This window comes from Cuculus canorus, chromosome Z (assembly GCF_017976375.1).
Source record: "Cuculus canorus isolate bCucCan1 chromosome Z, bCucCan1.pri, whole genome shotgun sequence".
NCBI lineage: Eukaryota > Metazoa > Chordata > Aves > Cuculiformes > Cuculidae > Cuculus > Cuculus canorus.
In genome coordinates, this window is record NC_071441.1 from 50,033,304 (window position 1) to 50,054,176 (window position 20,873).

General features: G+C 37.7%; 1 protein-coding gene across 4 annotated transcripts in view; it reads right to left on the minus strand.

Annotated features, from left to right (window-relative positions):
- Positions 1–20,873, minus strand: part of LINGO2 (leucine rich repeat and Ig domain containing 2) — a 512,589-nt gene that overhangs the window by 66,250 nt on the left and 425,466 nt on the right. Inside the window, exon 1 of one of the 4 annotated variants that reach the window (XM_054054398.1) lies at positions 16,872–16,936. The exons of the other annotated variants lie outside the window; for them this stretch is intronic. The gene's annotated coding sequence lies outside the window, so the exon portion shown is untranslated. Of the gene's footprint in view, positions 1–16,871; positions 16,937–20,873 lie in introns of those variants that run through there. 4 annotated transcript variants of the gene reach the window in all.

Below are 20,873 nucleotides of genomic sequence, written 5' to 3' on the forward strand. Positions count from 1 at the left end.
TGAGCAACTAAGCAAACCAAAGTCTGTTAGTTCTACAGTACAGGAGGTATAAATGGAAATTGCTTGCATGGTATTGCAGATGTTGGATTGCTTGTTGTTATGTGTATGACACTGTGTAGTTCTGGATTGGGAACTATACATAGTGATGGATTACAAATAATAGTATTTTAACGAATAATTTTTAGTCATTGAAAGATTAACACTATATCCTGTGTGGAGAAATGTAGTTTTGGAATATCCAGTCTTTCTCATTAATTAGCTTAATATTGAGAGGGAAAACTTTCATGGGTTTTGAGGTTTCACAAATATTAGTGGTGTGCAAGCACATGTTTTTTCACCCAATTCAGCTGTGGGGTACTATTCTAAAAGTGTGGTGTTTTCTTGAATCTCCTATTTTTTTCAGATTAAAAAGAACATCTTACGAGACACAAAATCAATACCTAAAAAGGTCAGCCTGATGCAAGTTGATTGTGCTATTTATAAAATATTTATAAATATTTTGTATCTGTTTATTTGAACGATTTCCCATACCCTTCTTCTTCTTACCGCATTTAACATTTTCAAAAATGACTAGGCTTTCATATTTATTTCATAGTCTCCTGTAGGCAGAAAGAACAAATAGCTACTCTGACTTTAATTTTGTAAGTTTCAAATGTTGTATAAACTAAATCAGACTGTAGATTCTGAGTTCAGATTACACTTCTTTGCTTTCCTGCTCTAACTCTTTGCTGCAGATCATTACAGCTTTGAGAAGTAAAGAATGTTACTGAAATCACAAACTTCTTGAGCTTCCTAAGGAAACAGAGATTGTCACAGAAGACATCCTTCATAAATTTAACATTATAGAGGAGACTTCATCTTTTGGTATTACTCCTAAGCATTCTATTACAAATGAATAATTGTTTATATGAGTGCAATAATTAAACACTGAACAAAGCCAGTGTTTCGTAAGAATAAAATAGAAGGCTATGAAATCTGAGAGCTTTTTATGTATTGCCACTGGCAGCTTTCCCCTGTGGCCCCTTTTTTTTTAAAAATTGGTTTTGCTCTTTTGAAATCCCAGAAATGTTCTCTGAAACTTGAGTAGATCAACACCATGATATCCCATATCAGAGTGAAGCTGGATGATAATGAGTCTGTATGTAGCTTCAATCATGTAAGCAGTGCAATCACACAAGCACTGACCTCCATATGGACTAAATAGCTCTGTGTTTGCCCATTATGTACTGCAGGACACTGTGTGTGTGTAATCTTGGATTTTGCACGATGCTTTGAGGCTTGGCACAAAAATAACACAGAAAGACAAATGGGATATGGGCAAGAACACAAGTTCCACAAGTTTTCTAACACAAAAATTATAACACCACTGGCTTTGATGCAGCAAATCCAGCTGCACTTCTCACTGATCAGTGGTCAAACCAGACTTTTTGTCTTCATCAACTCCATTGTGAGTGAAGACTTCATTTAATGCTTTGCTGATCAGAGGGGGGCATATTTACAAACAGTAATGTGCCTGAGCATATCAGACTTCACAAAAACTTCTTAATGCATCTGTGGTAGAAATAGTCCAACACTCTTCAAAACTAAATTCATTTGTAACTCAGGCTACTTCAAGTATGGACAGAGGTCTCTTTCTCTATAGAAAGACAGTTCTGTACACACTGAAAATGGAAATACATCAGTGCAGCTAAAATACTGTAACAATTTCTATTCAATACTGCAGGTACATTAGCTTCTCACCCAGAACCCACACAGTGCAATATTCACCCTCACTTCTCAGAAATATATTAAAAGCCACAGAGCAGCTTTAAATGATTATTTTTGTCTTGTTTTCCTAAGCCATCTGTGAGTCTCCATGCAAAGTTTCCAGAAGTTTTCTCTCCCCATCCTTCTCTTCCTTCCCCACATTTGCTGCACTTATGCAACCAAATTTGCTGGGGTGATTCTGTTGCAGAAACACTCAGCATTAAAAAAAGAAAAAAAAAAAGAAAAATAATAAAAGGACAGATCACAGAGAGGACAGCAGAAGTAGCAACAATGAAAAGAAATTGTAAAAGATGCAATCACCTTACCATTCATTTTGGCTTCCTGCTGCCCTTAGTGCTTCCTGAAGTGGACAACAGCTAAGTGACATCTTTCCTGCCTTTTAAGTGCCTTTGGCAGCAGGCACAGGCATTTTCAGAAGTGCTACACGTTTAACCTTGTTCAGAAAACTACCTTTGTCAGAAATGAGCCTAACTGAAGAGCAGTAAAGGTTTCCAGAGTCTTGTGAGATCCTTTATGGGCAACTTCAGGGATGAGTCATGGTGGAGAATGAAGATGCACACCAACCTGGATTGTTTTGGTATTGTAAACCGAGTAAGTGAGAAGTAGGAGACCTCACTGGCTTGGAACAATATACATGGAACACCTCTGGCAGAGATGGTGAAAAATTCAAGTGGTCTTGCTTGCTAGCAAGTTTTGGGTGCTATCTTAGCAGTTTAATTAATCTCTGAGGGTAACTGTACAATACAGCTCTGATTATAAACTAATGGGTCCATCAGGCACAATTAGAGCTGAGTCGAAACACTGTAGTTTGCTTGGAAACTATTCAAGTAAACAATTGTGGGTCCTGAATGGGGCTTCTTTTCTAATTAATCTATAGAGAACTGAAGTGTTAGGTTTTCCTCAACAAGGCATTTCCTAATATGTTGTAGTGTTTTGCTCAAGCTTCAAGTCTTGCTCGTAAATAAAGGCAGATTTTCATATACGTGTTCATTTTTTCACCATAGCACCCTCTTAGAAATGCTTCTCCCTGTGGCATGACAAACTGCTGTGCTATTACATCATTCCCAAAGGTAACACACATAGCATGATGTAATAGCATCAGGGAGAAAGAAGTACTCACAGTGACATAATGTTCCAGAAAACAGGTCTTTGGTGACAAGACAATGTACACGAAAAGGTACCAAGCTACTCCATTGAAGGGGGAAGACACTGAAAGCAAATTACATTCAAAGTTTGTGAATTTTAGGTACTAGCAAGTACCTAAAAAGAAAACAATGCTCATTTCTTTAGAAATTCAGCAACACTAATGCATAAATACCTTTAATCTAGTATCAATATTTAGATGCATGATCTCAACTTTTGAGTATAAATGAGGGCTAACTAGTCCCGTTAATGGCATTTAGCTCAGCAGTGGAGTGAATGTACATGTTAATATCACTCTATAGAATACGTGACAAACAACCATACGCATGGTTGACTAGGTCAGCCTCACTAGAAGGAAAAGCTTTTGATGCTCTTATAAGAGTATAAAAATGGTGCTCTCCATTCTCATTTGCTTTCTTCAGTTCTCATATGTCAATCTGAACATTTACTCAAAGGCAAGCAAATTTTAACTCCTGCTTTCCACACAAGCAAGCTGATACACTATAGGCATGTCTGTTCAAAGCCTGAGAACAGGTCAGTTCTGGAAAATGCCAAATAACACAATTCATGGAAGTCACGACTCCTTTCACGAGATCTATATATAAACTATGTCTCTCTTCATTCATGAATCAACATAATGCATGTTTCTTTAGTGGTGTGTTCTTGCTAACTGAAGTTAAACTTCTGGGAAAATTCAAGAGCTTGAAACCTACCACTAGCTGGTAGGAAGAAGTTAATTCATGTCACAGTACTTAACTGCGTCTTGCCCAGCTAGTGTTAAATCTTCTCACCCTACAGATGTGTTGGCTTCTACAAGCACCATTATACATCTGAGAATCCTAAGTATTAACCTGAGTTACTGAGAGTTATTATTACTACAAGGAATTCATATGGATAGGTTGCCACTGTGAGAGAAAAGTGAGGGAAGGTGCATTTCAAAGAAATACATCCTTTACATGAAATATCCCTTGACTCAGCTGTCATAGCTAAGAGAACACCTCAAAAAGTTATTGCACTCTCTATTGCACTGAAGACAGTACTATATGTAGGAACCATCTCACCTGAGACCCACACCATAGCTATAATAGCTGTGTGACTTATTCTTGCTGTTATCTAGATGAATATGACAACGGAATGTTTTACTGCAAGTTCCAGATAGTTTGTTAAAAAGAAAAAAAAACAATAAAAAACACCTTGATGTTTTAAGATTCTGACATGCAATAACAGTTGCATGAAAATGTAATCCTCTGAACAAAGTGGCCCTTTTCTGTCTGCTGGAGTCTTCATGGCAAGTATCCTCACAGAGATGCCTTCAGATGGACAAAGAGGTGCTTCCCAAACATCTTTTGGCACAGTTCTTATAACCCAGCTGGCTGTGGTCCTACAAAATAACCTCAGCAAAACATTTTCCATTTCTAATGATATCCACTGTCACAAATTATCTCAGCTACCTATAAAAGACTCTTTTACATGACCACTTCTGAAAGAAAAGTTTCTATTTACTATCTAACAAACGTATGATTTGATCACTTCTGCAGTATGAATGGTCTAGGGAAGTCAACCCAACATGCTTAAGCATACAAGTAAGAGCACTCACAGCAGCAGCTTTTCTGGGGAAAATCTTGAGACCTGCCTGAAATTCCCACCTGCAAGACTCCTATACCAGACAGTCAAAGACCTCATTTTGAAGGTTCAGTCAGTCACTAAGTTCCAAGTGCATAGATTGCCTCCAGTCAGACCACTGTCTCATGTCTGCTGAAAGCTGGCTATCCCCTCCACTCCTCTGAATCAATGACTCTAGTGTAATTTTTGTGTGCACAGCACCACCCTGAAATATCACAGTTACAACTAACAGACAAACTTGATTTTTGTACTTCTAACTTACTTATAATTTAAGCTCCATAAAACTTCCCATAATCTTAAACTAAATCAAAGCAAATCAAGTCATTATTTCACTGTTGTGTTTCCAAGCACTGTAACTAAGTTTATATTTTGCTGGTTTTGTTCTTTGTTTTGTTCTGATTTGCTTTGCTTTGTTTTTTTCTCTGTTGTGGCTTGATATTTTATACTCCTGTAAAACCTTTCCCAGCTTTACTACCATTAGGAGTGATTGGAGGTCAGCCTGCAAAGTAGTGGCTGTCCTACCTGCCAAGGAATAAAGAACTTTCAGATGGTACCGGATTTCTTTCAAGGTGATATACGTTGCCAACAGACCATGATTTCCACAAGTTACTGCAGAGCCCTCTTTCACACTTACAAACCCATCATTCTGGGTTGGTAAAAGTGAAAATACTGAATCACATTTATCTCTCCTTTGGCTGGACAGTCTTTGTGTAAGGCATCAAAAAACTGAAATAGAGATGCAAACCATAGTAGCTTTTTTTTTTTTTCACTGTGATAGAGCAATAATATTCAGTTCAATAAGCATTTTAAAATCTTGAAAATTCTCAGACTAAATCCAGGTAGATAACATCAGAGCTACGAATTTATTTGTTCCTATCGTATTCCTTAAATCATTTTGCCGTGTCAGTGAAGTACAGCATAATTTCCTCCTGTTCTCCTTCAGTATCACCTTAGATTGCCATGTACAGTGTTGCTTTCAACAATGATCAAGTGTGGAATCTGAATTTTCTCTGATTTATTACAATCATAGAATCACTAGGTTGGAAGGGACCCACTGGATCATGGCATCCAACCATTCCTAACATTCCCTAAACCATGCCCCTCAGCACCTCATCCACCTGTCTCTTAAACACCTCCAGGGAAGGTGACTCAACCACTTCCCTGGGCAGCCTGTTCCAGTGCCCAATGACCCTTTCCATGAAAAATTTTTTCCTGATGTCCAGTCTGAACCTCCCCTGGAGCTTGTGGCCATTCCCCCTTTTCCTGTCCCCTGTCACTTGGGAGAAGAGGCCAGCTCCCTCCTCTCTACAACCTCCTTTCAGGTAGTTGTAGAGAACAATAAGGTCTCCCCTCAGCCTCCTCTTCTTCAGGCTAAACAACCCCAGCTCTCTCAGCTGCTCCTCATTGAATTGCCAATCAATGGCAAATTACAGCATAAAGAATCTTAAATTCTCATTGACATGCATATTCAGTTGTTTAATTTTTCAGGGTCCTCCTTAATTAAAGCAAGCTCTGGATGTTGGTCTGAAAGTGACAAAACTGGCATTATTCTAGCTATTTGTAAGCCACACTATTTAGGCTGGCGTGCTCAGTCCAGCTACTGCTGAATCCTGCTGGGCAATTTCAGAATAAAAGGTGGTAGCTTGACAGATAGAGCTAAGCTGTGATGGCTCAGGGGCCTATCACTTAAAAAAAGGAGCAGGCTGCTTGTTCTCTGGTAAGAGGACTTTTGGTGTAAGGGCCGTTAATCTAGCAGACAAATGCAGAGAAAAAGAACATCTTGAAAGAAAAAAACATCTTTCTTGCACACTTTTATGTTTCTCCATAAAGAATTTTTTTTTTTTTTTTTTTTTTTTTTTTGTGCCTGGAATTCTATGCAACAGCATTGGCTATATTCTGCTGCGATATCTTATAACAAGGCCAACTGGGGAACATTTTTCAACGGCATTTCACCCTCCCTCCCCCGAAGCTCTCTCATGCATCACACTCTCCTGAGTTTTAAGCCGGAAATTAGGATGGAAGAGAAGTAAGCCTGAAATGTAATTATCTCAGTATCATAAACATCCCCATACTGTGTTCTCTGTGTGTGCAAATAAAAGTCACTCCGCCTGCTTAGCCTCCCCCCAGTCCTTACATGGAGTTTAATGATACTTGAGAGACAAAACCCCTTTGTTTTTTATTGGCAAGATTTCTTACCCCCTGCAGCTGAGTGTGTCTTCCCTAGAGCCATCAGAAGTGATCTTGAAAATCTCCCATCTCCAGATCTGCTTTCGGAGACCCATTCTTGCAATTCCTTGCATTCTCAGGATGCTTGTTCTCACAGTTAGGCAGCATGCTATTGATACATCCTGAGTGTTAATGTGTTATTCATATTTCTCTGAGTTCATCAGTGTCTCAGCTTGTTATTCTCTCTGTTCCCCAGAATAATAGAGCTTAGCGAGGCAATTTGTGCTCAGCTTCTGCAGCGTGTGCAAGTAACATATTCTATTACAGAAAAAATAGCAACTATGTCTAATCACCTTTCCTCCAGAGATCTAAAGCACAATAACATTCTCACTGTACTCAACTGTTTTTTAAATAATACTTTCTACTGAAAAATTTCTCAGATGCCTTCTTCAAAAAAGCACTTTTCACTTCTCACTTTGGCTTCAGCTCCTGATGGAGACTCACTTGTGATCATGTTTCACCAGTGTAAATAAGGAATAATGTCTCTAATGTCAGCACAGCCACAATGGAGTAAAAAAGAAGAGAAAGTCAAGCCTTTAGCAATGTGTAATACATAAAGTTGCTTTCATCTGCATCTTGCTGATATCTTAGCAATATCAGGTCATACACTGACATAGCTTTGCACTAGATTGACTTTTTGCAAACAAGAGGGAAAATTTCTTTTCCAAAATAATCTACACTCTAAATTTAACCTTATGTTGAGAGTTTATTTAAAGTATTAAGATTATAATGAAGTATTTTTAGGGCAGGCTGCTCTTGAACATTCTAAATCAAACAAACACTCCTATTTTGTCAGATTTCAGGATGAACAGAATTTTCTCCTGCTATATTGTCTGTTCAGTGCAGAGTGCAGACCTGCATTCATCCTCTCATGCATGCGTAAGATTAAGTATCATGAGGCATGAACAGAATAACAAATTAGATATTGCAAGTCCGTCAGCCTCCATCTTTTGCTAACTAGCATCTCAGGTACCAAAAAAATGTGCCTCAAAATACATTATTTAGAGATACTTTCATCTTAGTCTTTGTGTAACAACAAAAGAACAAATATTTAAGACAATATAATGGAAGACATCTGCCTGCATTATCCTTAATACATAGGTCTTTTAGATTCTTCTAGCTACTCCCTGTGAAAATAGAATAGAAATTCTTCTTATTTTAATTTGAGAATTTAGAGAGGAAAATGCTTTGAATTAAGAAGGAATAAGCTATTTAAGTTAACATTTCCATTCAAAGAATTTAAGAAAATATCTGGTTAACTATATGACTAAAACTACCCTATGCTTGTTTAATCTCAATGCAACCTATTCTCTGTTTATATTGCATTAGTGTAAAAAAACACAATGGATTTATGTGTTAATTTCCCTCAAATATTCATAAGTTGCATGTAGGATAGCAGCAGAGAGGAACTGCATACAGTAAACAAGCCCTGCACAAATTTTGCAGTTATTGTTCCTTGACACCATTCGCAGTCCAAGTAAGCAATATGGCTTGATATCTCTGTGCCATCCTCTAGACCATTAAGCTATATGACGAACATAGACTGGTTTGACTTTTACAGTCTTGGTTAACAATTGTAGGTCTTTCCAGATCTGCCAAGCTATAACTCCATTTTTTAAATTGTCTAATAGAAAGCTTTACTTGTTGCAAAATAAAGTGGCTGATACTGTAGACATCTAGGATACTCCAGATACGGAATAATGACATGGAATAATGACAGAAGAGTCACCTGTTTTATATCGATAGGCTATTTCGTACTTTAAACATTTTTTCACATCAAATCAACCAGATTCTCTATACAAGATGTTTGATCAAAATTCTAATAAAACAAGCCTGACTTAAATGCTATACTCAGGATTCCCCATACTGTGCTTCTTGAGGCCAGGGAAGCTTTTTCAGGTTTGCACTTGCAAGCCACTTGTGCTATGTCAAAAGCAATAGCACACGCTATATAAGCTGGAGAAGTGGGCCTGAGTGAACATCAGGAGGTTCAACAAGGCCAAATGCAAAGTCCCTCCCATATGAGGACAGGCAGAGAGCATTGGGCTTGCTCAGCCTGGAGAAGAGAAGCATCCAAGGAGATCTTATAGCAGCCCTCCAGTACCTGAAGGGGGCCTCCAAGAAAGCTGGAGAGGGATTTTTTACAAAGACATATAATGATAGGGGAAGGGGAAATGGCCATAAATTGCAGAGGGGCAGACTAGACATTGGGAAGAAATTCTTCATGATGAGGGTAGTGAAACACTGGAACAGGTTACCTGCCCAGGGCAGTTGTAGATGTCCCTTCCCTGCAAGTGTTCAAGGCCAGATTGGATGGGGCCTTGGGCAGCCTGATCTAATGGGAGGCATCCCTGCCCAAGGCAGGGAGGTTGGAACTGGATGATCTTTAAGGTCCCTTCCAATCCAAACCATTCTATGATTCTACGCACTAACCTGAACCTATATTTAAAATATGTACATGAGAAATGGATTTAATGATACAGAGGTGAAGTGTTAGTGTTGAAAGTAACCCAGAAGAGTAAACTCAAGTTTGAGTTCTTGCAGTTTAGTCACCAGATATGATCACCTTGGGATTTTTGAAGGCATGATAATCCTTGCCCTGATGGCTAGTTTCTTACTAGTGTGGCAGAAAGACTATGCTCAGAGTAAAAACTGCATGAGCTCTCTCTGACATCTAATTTCAGGATTAAATCCTACAGAAAAAGAGCAATATGCAGCTAAGATCTGTTAGATTTATAGCTGCTTCTCTGTTCCCACCATTTCAGGGGCTGACAGCTTAGCTCCATGTGTGATTCCACTCTGAACCTCTGTATACAAGACTTAAGACCAGATCACTTTTCCTTCTTCCCTCACAGCTACTGCCAAGAGGCACCTCTGCTACTTGTGTCCCACAAGTAAGTAACTTGCCACACTGGGATGCATAATTAACCAAACAAGACAGCAGTGATTCATTATATGGAAAGGGATATGATTAACTAATTGTACTCCAAAACATGAAACAGAAACTATAAGACTTTTGACATTGGCTTGGAAGAGAAGGAAAAGAAAGCCCCAACAAATCCAACACACAGTGATATTTCCGTTATGAAATCAATTTTCCTTAGTGTGCTGTGGTTTTCGAAGCACAATGCAAGATTTAAATATTATGTTCTATGTTTTGCTGTTTCATGACTAACAAAAATGTTTTCTCTTTGTTTTTACACTGGCAAAAACTCCACTGTTTTTTTTTTCTGGTTATTGTTTTATTCCAGACATTGTGTTTGTCTTTATGAATTTATGATTTAAAAGAAAATAAAAGCTGCATTGCTATAATTCTAGATGTCTAACAAATTCAATCAGAAGATTATTATAATAATAAAAGCTCTTTAAGATTCAATGAGTTGCAGCCAGTAGGGTAATCATTGTTTCTGGAAAAATAAGGGCGTCTTTTCTCCCTTTGAGATGAGTAATATGATTTGGAAATGTTGTACTATCTATCTTTATTCAAGTCACAGGATGAGAACGAATTCAGTTTAACATGATTGACAGGCATCCTAAGGAAAGAAAGAAGAGAAATGAGATTTGTTCTTGGTTGTCCTGAATAGCACAGTTTAATGGAATTGTGAACTATGCTCTCATTTTATGCTGTGAGTTCCTTCTGGCAGAGCTTCCTTAACGTATAGCTTAGTTCTGCTTTGGTAAAGTACAGAATTTTATTTTGACTGAAGTATGATGAAACATTAGAATTTTCATTTTGGCAAAATCTGAGTTGTACAAAAGTACGATGAAATTTTGATGGGGTACAGACTTGGTGGGGATACTTCACAAGGTCTTTCAAAGAGATGGATTTCTGTGTCTGAGGGACTGGGATGTTAAAGATGTGAAAGTGAAGATATCTTGTGAAGAAGTGAATAAAATAGGGCCATGAACAGGCACAGCTGTTCCACAATGTCTTAGAAGTTTCCATCCAAAAGTATAAATAAAAGACCTTCTATTATCTGATTCTATTATCTGATTCAAATTTGTCTACCACAAAGTGTTAGATTGGATCAATATACTTTTCTACACTTTAGCATGTTATTGTGATTGGGGAATTGCCCATAAAATCAAAGTTGTTTTTGTTTTTTTTTTCCTTTTTTACTTCATGCTGTCTTCATCTTCAGTGAATTATACTTTTCTTAAATGTCTTGCAGCAGATACTGAAGTGTTCTCCTGCATGTTACTATTACAGAGATAAGCCAGGATTGTACTGTGTTATGAACTCCTGAAAAACAGAACAAGCACAATTAATGAAATCTTGTCTAACAGTGTTTTCTCTCATGTTTAAGTTTCCATGTGCATTCTTCAATGACTAGAAAAAAGTGTACTTAGTCTGTGGGCTCCTTTTTACTGAAGGCTTTATGAGAATCACTCTCTTCTTTTAGGCCTATTTACAAAATTAATAGGAAATTACTATTTTTTGAGATACAACCCTTCCTCAAACTTGTCTGACACTGAGGAGCTTGTTAAGACATTCTTGGTAGGAGATCAATCCATAATCAGACAGCACGACCACTACAGCCTCCTTGATCTAGGAAATGTGGCTATCACAGCTGCCTGTTCCAAGGAACTTATAACTTGAAAAAAATGACGGAAGTCTGCAAATGTCTTTGGCACGTGAAAGTATTCAAAAAGATTCTGAAATACTGATCAAAAAATAAAAATACACTACAAGCAGATGAGCATCACCTCCTGTAGAAAGCTATCATGAGAACTATGGAGGAGTCTGTACCTTCTGCAGGTGTTCTTAGAATGCTTCTAGTTCTTACAGAGATGTGAACAAAATCAAGCAGATAATGGTGATGATAAACAAACCAGCTTTATGTTTCAGCAGGTAGACCCTGACTTTGGGCTATTTTTCATTAGATTTTCAATTCACATTGCATATAAAGAGAAAGTAGAGAAAAAAAGTACTGCTGCTAAAAGTTTATTTGCTGCTGCCTTTAAATTAATGATGGCTGCTGCTCCTAGGTGAAACAAACAATCTTTCAGAAAATCTATTCAAAAGGAAACATTTGGATGATTCCAATGTGAAATGTAAAAATACACAGGCTTTTGTGAACAAATCCTTTGCTTTCAGTCATCACATACCTGCAGCAGATACTAAAGCTCCTTCTACATTCTATTATGCAAAACACACACGAGTGACTTAAAGCCCCTTCTGCACTGCTCAATGCACGATAGCATTTTCTGTACTGTTCTACCTCTAACCTTAATGTACAAGATGCCTCAATGACATGATCTGAAAAAACCTTCAGCATTTATAGCTCCCAGCATCCTGTAGTGGATGTTCAAAGTCTCAGAGACAGGTAGAAACAGAATTCAGTAAGAGAAAGACTGAGAGAAAAAAGTTAAGAATAACCATAAGAAAAAAACTAACAGTAAGAATAAGAATATGAATGAGGAAGGAGGCAACATTATTTTCACTGTTTTCCACCTTTTGTAGCTCAAAATTAGTCAAAGTCAGTATTTCTGCTTAAGTTATTGGAAAGTCTCTGATCAGGGCAATAAAGCTAAGAGACTGAAGGACTACCAAAAAATTATAATAACTATTTTATCTAGCTACTGTGTAAGCAATAGAAGACTATTTCCAGGAAAAGGCTAAACTGACTTTTTTATGTAACAGGTGTCTAAATATTTTTCTCTGTATGGAAGGTGTAAGGCAATAGGTAATTTTGTTCTAATCACAATACTTTCTCTTCATTCTTGCTTGTAATTTGCCTTACTACTATAAAGTTTTCAATTTTTCCTGTTCCCAGCAGCAGAAATGGATGGATTCCAGCTATGTCACACAGCTGAAGATAAAGACTGCTATGCTGCCCTTTCATAGTCTGCAGCAGTTTTATCATTCACTGTACTAGGAAAAGGATCACTCCCTCTATGTGAGAATCACTTTATTTTAAAATAGAGCTTTAAAAAATAAATTAAAACCCCTTCACAATCTCAAAATACGTGAATTGCTTACTGCTAGATGGGGGGAGGAGGGAGAACTCATTTCACAGTTGTTTGCTAAAAGGCATGAACTCAGAAACAGTCAGCCCTGATAACTCAATTATGTTTTCCACTGAATAAAATATTTTGACATTTCTGTGGTTTAAATGAGAGCTGCCGAGAGCAGTTTGCAGGCAATGCAAACTCTAGTGAGCAAGTCACTGTAGGCTGGCATGAATTCATACCAGCATCTTCCCCTGTCGTGTACCCTGTTAGGCCATCGTCCAGTTCAGTCTGTGGATGTAGAGATGGAAAGAGCATCACAGAAAGCATGTGGGTCTTCCCACCCCTGCAGGGCTCTCCAGAAGGTTCTGGTGCCAGCAAACAGTGCCTACAGTCAATCATACTGCTTTCTTTCCCTCCCGCTCCTCACAGTCAGTAAATAATGCTTGAGCCCTGAATGAGGACACAGCACCTTCCGGTGCTGAATTATTATTATCTGGTCAACACTTTCTCTTGGAGAGGGTTATGTACAAAGGTGTAAAGGAAAACTGCAACGTGGATTGGTGCAAGACACCTTCAATCCATATGCCATCTCCTACTGACATCAGCCAAGGCGCCCACATGGCTCCTCTTGTCCTAGGAACAGCAGCACCAACCTTTTCCACTGCTCCCACCTTTATGTTAAGCAGGAATAGCAGAGGTGGGGAAAAGAGGTAGGACAAAGCACAGAGATAATGTATAAATAAGAAAGATCTAGCGGATGGTTTTATTTAAAAAAAAAAAAAAATCAGTAACGAAGATAAATGGGGTAGCTTCCAAGGAATCAGAAATAAAGGTAAAAATATTGAGAAGGAAGACTGCAACCAGAGAAAGAGAAAGGAAAAGGGAAACACTTAGGTTTGAAAACTGTGTGGGGTGGAAGAGAAATTCTAAGAGAACAAAAGTAAACTTGGCTGATGGTGATATATGATACATTGGAAAGAAAAGGGATGTATATAGCAAAGAATACGTAGGAGGGAAGATAAATAGGCAAATGAAAAAATGGGGCAGGTAGACGTAGCAGAATAAGAAATTAAGAAATCAAAATGAAGGAAAATGCTGCAGAAACAGAAAATGAGAAAAGACGAGAACAAAGCAGAATGGGGCAAAAATTTCAGGATGAAAAGAAGAGAATAGTCAGAGGGTGAAAGCAAAGGGGGCAGCTAAAGCAAATAAACTTGGCATGGACTAAATTTAATGCATTTAGTTGGATTCCAGATTTTAATTATTCTTTGGTAGTGTTCCTAAATATTCACTGGGTAAGTACCACCTTACAGATCACATTTGTCTTATTAAAGGGTAGAAGATACACAGCAAAGGAACAAGGTTGTTGAAGCAAATAAAATCAGTTTTGAGAGGTCAGAGATTTTTCCAAGATGGTAAAATATTATTATTACCTAGTGGGAAGTAGATTAAAGGATTGCAGTGTAAATGAACAGCTACAGTAGGTTATTGCTGCTAAAACCCAGAGATTTTTAAGAAGGATTTTAGAGAGTAGAAGAATAGCTTTTTGACAGAATGCCTAAGGAGACTGTGGTAGCTGAAGGAAGAAAATTATGAGGGTAGAACTTCACATTAAGATGGAGGAGAACAGTACATAACAGCTGTGAATTTATACCTTGCAGTGAAGTAAAAATTAAGAAAAGAGAATGTGTGCAGAGTGTAGAAAGGTGAGGCAACTGAACGAAATGGTGGAAAGAGTAATTTGCTGAGGAGATTGGAATGAAGGGAGGTGGAATGGCTAATGCCCGATGCTTCTGGACACAGGTATAAATTGGAAGAAGAGTAGCTGGAGAGCAGCTCTGTAGAAAGGGGTCGGGGGGTGATGGTTGACAGAAGGCTCAACATAAGTAAGCAGTGTGCTCTGGCAGCCCAGAGGGCAAACGGCATCCTGTGGTGGGTATCACACACAGCATAAACAGATAGCCAACAGGTTATCCCACTATCTTCAGCATTAGTGCAGCCTCACTTTGAGTACTCTGTGCAGTTCTGGGACCCACAATTTAAGAAGAATGTTACAGTCCCTGAAGGGATCCAGAGGAGGGCAACAAAACTGGAGGAAGAGCTGGGAGGCATGTCCTTTGTGGAGAGACTGAGGACTCTAGTTTTGTCTAGATAGGAGAAAAGGAGGCTGAGGGGCAACCTCATTGCTTCCTGTGGCTTTCTGAGGAGGGGAAGTGGAGAGGGAGGTGCTGAGATATTCTCCCTAGGATCCTGTGACAGAATGCATAGGAATGGCTCAAAGCTGTGTAAAGAGAGGTTCAGACTTGACACTAGAAAGTATTTTTTTACCAGAGGGTGGTCAAACACTGGAACAGGCTTCCTAGAGAGGTGGTCAATGCCCTCTCCTCTCCTCTCCTCTCCTCTCCTCTCCTCTCCTCTCCTCTCCTCTCCTCTCCTCGAGCAGTTGTGATCACAGCCTCCCACATTTATCTCCTCTTTCCAAAAGGGGAAAATTAAATGAGAGAAAGAGATCTCTGGTTTGGAAAACAAAACTCAAACAGCTTTAATGAAATGACAGCAACAACAACAACAATAAATAAAATATTATTAATAAGAAAATAATAAAATATGTACAAATATATAAAGTTATCCCCTCCACCCCTTGATGACTATGTCACAACAGATGCTGCAAAACAGGTATGAGAAAAAGGTTCTGGGCTGGACTTAGCAACAGGAGGGAGCTGCACTCAAGAAATCAATTCAGGAACCCACGGATTTGGGATAAGGGTAAAAAGAAGAACTAGGTCCTCACTGAGTTCTGGCCACCAGAAAGGAGAGCTTTATGCTTGTCAGCCTTCAGCTTTATACTGAGTATAATGTATATGGGATGGAATACCCTGTTGGTCTGTTTGTGGTTACCCATCCTGTCTGCTCCTCCCCGTAGGTGCAACTATTTTTTGCCCCTTTCACTTATGGCATACCATCAGCTCAAGGACAGCCTTGGTTTCCATATGAATAAATATAAGCAATGATCATTCCGCATGCAAATGCCCTGTGTTATCACTTCAACAGAAAAACACTGTAAACCATGCAGTTATGTTTCAGAAAATTAAGTTACTTAGATGAGGTTTAGCTGAAAAGTTAGAAAACCAATTCTGCTTCAGCTCCAACCAGAAGAGGGGGTTATTTGGAACCTCTTCTTTCCTTCCACACATTTACCTTGTTTGTTAACAAGTACCTTATCCTTAAAATGAACTCAATCTCACTCATTCCATTTAAACTGCCTGAAATTTCATCTGAAATTGGAAAAAAATTGTTTAAGCACCCTGGGCAAAACGCGTCCATAGCAGGACTCTGCATTAAACAGTATTCAAATTATAGCAAAAATTTGAGTTCCTAAGTATTGCTGCAATTATTTCTGGAAAAAGTGTTAATTAAGATACTACAGCCAGAAAGAAGCAAAAAACTATGATATATATATGTTCTGTTATCACATCAGGATCAGAGACAATAAAATAATTGCTAGCTAGGAAGAAGAAAAAAATAGGCCATATTAAGACAGCAGTATTTATCTTGCTTTAAAACAGAGAATGATAGGTAAAATAAAAGAAAAAGCTCTACTATTTTAATTAAAATATGTGCACATATTTGAGTACAAATAGAAATCATAAATCAAATCCTGCAGCTTAAAAGTCAAGTGTCAAGAAGTATTTATTTTGACTGTGCTTTTCCAAGACAATCTGTATTCAATCCAGTGTTGGAGTAGAAGTGTCCCCAAAGAACATCAAGGCAGGTACAAACACTTGTTAAAGTAACTAGACACTTAAGCCTAAAATATCCAGTAAGGTCTATCACATAAAATGTTAAAACACAATTGTGACTTCTTAATAATGATGGTGTGCTTAAGAGACAAAAGGAAGCATTTTTAGTGCTTCTGCTGTTTCCCAGGATATAGCTTATTAAGGATTTTTACTGACATTAAAGAAGAAAGGAAAAAAAATCTCTGTTGCTGACTGACCTGGTGCTGTTTCAAAACCGAATGGACAGCAAAACAGTTTCAAGACAGGTACCTTCTTAAACCTTCACAGGTGTTGCAGAAGTAAACGTAAATGTCCCCCAAGGCTAACCTCAATTACAAACAGAAATCTCAATGTCCAGCATGATAAATACGTACCTACCTCAGACTACCAGATTTTCTAGTTGAATTCTTAGAAGTTTGTTGGGAAGTCTAAGTTGCACACTGAAATGCAGAAAAGAAACATTGGAACTAGCCCTGTGTAAGAAGTTAGGTAAATCATTAAAGACAGTAAGATTTTCACTTTTTCAGACATCCCTATTGTAGCTACATTAGTCTGCCATGTAGGCAAATGAAATTCTTGAAAGGTCATTTCAATTCTTTTGATAAAAGTCTGTTCTCTATAGCCAGTGACGTACATTTAAAAAGTCACAGAAGAGAAAGAAAGAATAAAAGTTCAGGACTCGGGTTAAAACTCTTTTGCCACCATGTTGATACATGCTGAAGATGGATTGGTCATGATTAAAGGTGAAACAGTCCTTAACTCTACCAATTAATTATGTATTTAATACAAATTAGTCCTTATTTAATGAAGTCTGAGTCATTAGAATCAAGTTTGCATATATATACATAGATAGACAGATAGATATAATTGATGCTTCAAAAGTGTGCCTTTTATGTGTGAAGTGAAGGTCAGAGCTAGAGACAGACACAGTTACATTATTTAAGAGAAGCCAGACTCATTATTGACATACTGCCCAGGGTATTACTATGATAATTCCATAGTTAAAGCTCCTGGGGGGTTTAGTTAAAAATATAAATGATTTCTTTTCTTGCTTGGAGAGAATGACATGCTGTATGAACTGTGAAGATAATCTTTAGGCAGAAAGAAAGTAGTCACTCCTTACTCTGCCGTCCAGAGACAGTAACTCCTCTTTGGGACAGGCACAGCAGTTTGTCCCATGGTCAAAAATAGTCAAAAGGAAAAAGAAAATAGATTAAAAAGTAGAAGGCAAGATATCTTCCTCTCAGTTTTAAAAATAGCTTTATTACAAAACCGTATGCCTACAGTGGGAGAGAGAAAGACATATACCTCAGATTCAGAAAAATACTTAAGTCTTCATGTAATTCTGTGTACTCAGCCCCCATGAACTTACTTACATTTATACATTTCAGGAGTTTTTGTACAAACTGACATGAGCAAAAGAGGAAGGTACTCATATATTTCTCGGTCTAATTTGCTGAGCTTAATCATGAAGGTGTTTTGGTTCTGTTCTCCCAGTGGTCTTTCAAGACATCTTTCTGCTGATGTGATGGATATAATACTGACAATGCTTCTTCCTTGCGTTTGCGCTGAATCAATCGACTAGGGTCTTATTTTTGTGCCACAAGCTGCATTTAAAGAAGACCAAGTATTGTGGGAATGTCTAGTCTTGCTTTGGCTGTTCACTAGATGCCGAAGAAAAATGGAAAGAAACAGAGATGATGACCTCCTACCCTCAGAAAGCAACTACTCTATAGATGAGGTTTCCTGTCTGTTCAGATAGGGCATCTGGAGGATTTAGAAAAGAACATTTGAGATAAGACCAGAAATGAGACTAAGGTATTTTTAGGGAAGACCTGACTGTGCTTAAGTGATTTTTCCCAGAGAAAATACACATCTCTCATGACTTACAGAGACCAGCTAGATAAAGTTTCAAAATTATGTTTCAGACTTGAACTGTTCATGGACTTAGAAAACAGATAATGTGTTTTTTCTTCATGTAATGACCTTCCTGAATCGGCCTGTGACAATCAAAAAGGAAGCTGAAATATAAAATGTACCTGCTTCCATCACAGGTGGAAACCTGCATCAATGGAACTGCTGATATATGCATTTCTTTTGTTACTTTTTATGGATAGGAAAAAAACCTCTTCTTGCTGTTGCTCTTGCACTTCAAAAAGCAGTTAGGAAAAAAAAAATCACACTAATTAGCTTTAACTCAGCTCCAAAAATTAATCCATTTCCTTCAATTAATCTGCTTTTGAGGCAGATGTAATTGGTGACTTAGAGAAATCAGAACAGTAGATATGCATTTGATCAATCATGGCTAACTCAGTAACTAACTAGATACTATAAGAAAGCAGTGGCACAAGGAATATGTGAGTGTGAGCTTGATGTTAATTTCTTTACTCATAATTTTAATTTTTTGTATGTGAACCTCCAAGCTCATAACTCAAACCAGAAAGAATAAGGAATGTACCATTTTGCCATGAATTAAAACCTATTTGCACAGCACTTCAATTATTAGATTGGCTTGAGACAAATAAAATGATGAAGTAGTGAGCAAAAAGGCACTAATTGATTTCCTTCACTTCTAATAGAGATAAAGTAGAATTTGTTATATTTTTTACATTTCTTTCTTTTATTACTTCCATTACAGTAAAGTGGGTACGAAAACAAGAGAGCACATAACCATATATGCATTCTGTATCTCATTTAAATTCACCTGTGAAAATACAACAGTGGTTTTGTAGAGATAAGTTGTAACTTTTATGCAAATGTCTTATAATTCCCACATAGACCCCACTGTTCTAAATGATGCTTATAGACCCAAAGTGATTGTTATCAATTGCCCTTCCACTTCAGCTATTATCGTTAAAGAAAGAGGAAACAATCTTAACCAAAAAACCCAAACAGTTAAAAATGCCTAAAAAAGAGTTTATTGAGATAACGGCAAAAATACATCAGAGAATTGTACTGAAATTGCCTACTCTCCAGTACAATTAGCAAAAATTAAACTTTTAAATGAATAAAATGATACATTTTATGTTCACTTGAAACACATACTTGAAAAAGCTTGGCATAACCATATAACACATTTACAATCCACACTAGGTATTAAGAGTATCTTTGTCTAAGTAAGGTCCAAAGTTTTTACATTATACTTTTCTAATAGAAAGTCCATAAACAACAGCAGTCTCTGCTTTGGCATTCTTATTTCTGGAAGAGCTTCACGAGTTGCTAAAGTGTGTTACGGCCAGCCTGCAAATCCTCTGGCCTAAACAGAGATGAAAGTATTCAATATACTGCAGAAGACTTTCTGCACTTGCGGAGTAGAGCAGTGTGTGAGAAGTTGTCTAAACTGCCTACTCAGGCTGGGCATCAAGTACTGAAAAAGCAGCATAATCCTTCCAAAACAAGAGTGCAACATGATTACTTTCTAACAGAATAAATCAACTCACCACTCTTCTGTCTTGTTAAATTTTTTACCTCATCTCATCTCCCAGCTTCAATTTCCTTCACGACATTTTAGCCTTCTGTTCCTCTGGCTTTCCCCTTTGTTCATGTGTTTCATTTTGAAACACAGTCTCTTATTGACTCCTTTACAAAAAATCAAGCCAGAGATACTCCAGACAATACATTTGAGGAGAAGGGTGCCAGAATTAAAATGTTTGCCATCACAGAAATTGAGCATGATATACAAATCAAACTCAGCAACTCAGAGGAATGTTGCAATTCTGGAATAGCTTTAGTCAGTTTTCATAACCCATTCCTTTACTAAAGAATCATAGTGACGAAAGGTCAAAGTAATCTGAGCACATATTTCTATGGTAAACACATATGGGATACATATACTTGTAAATACACATGCAGCACACATCCCTGTCATACCTTCAGAATAAAAGTGTAGCTTATTTTATAGGAACACTTACTTTTTCCTAGTCCCCCCATCTTTACATGTTTTGTCAAAAAGTAACATTTATTTTGCATTCTTCCTACCTAAGAGGAAACAAACAATTGCAGATATCCAATCACAATTTCAGGCACCAAAGTCTTAACTAGGAATCTTGTTCTGATGAACTCTCCCTTCAGTCTTGCTGAAGGGCATGCTGATATGAGATTAGTGGAGACAAGATTTCTCTGTCATTGGTAGCAGAGAGACAATTGAAGAGCCAGGGGCACATTCAGAGTTTACTTGAGATGGACTTAGATAATTCATATCTGAGTATTACTGTAATTTGTTCTATATGCACTGAATCATGAAGTGCCTACTTACATAACACAAAGAAACATGAAGCTGTCCAATAGGGCAAAACTGGCTTCAGCAATGTTACAAAACCAATGGTTAGGTAATTATCTGATAATTTCAGAGGCAGAAAATGTACGGTAGTGAAAATTACT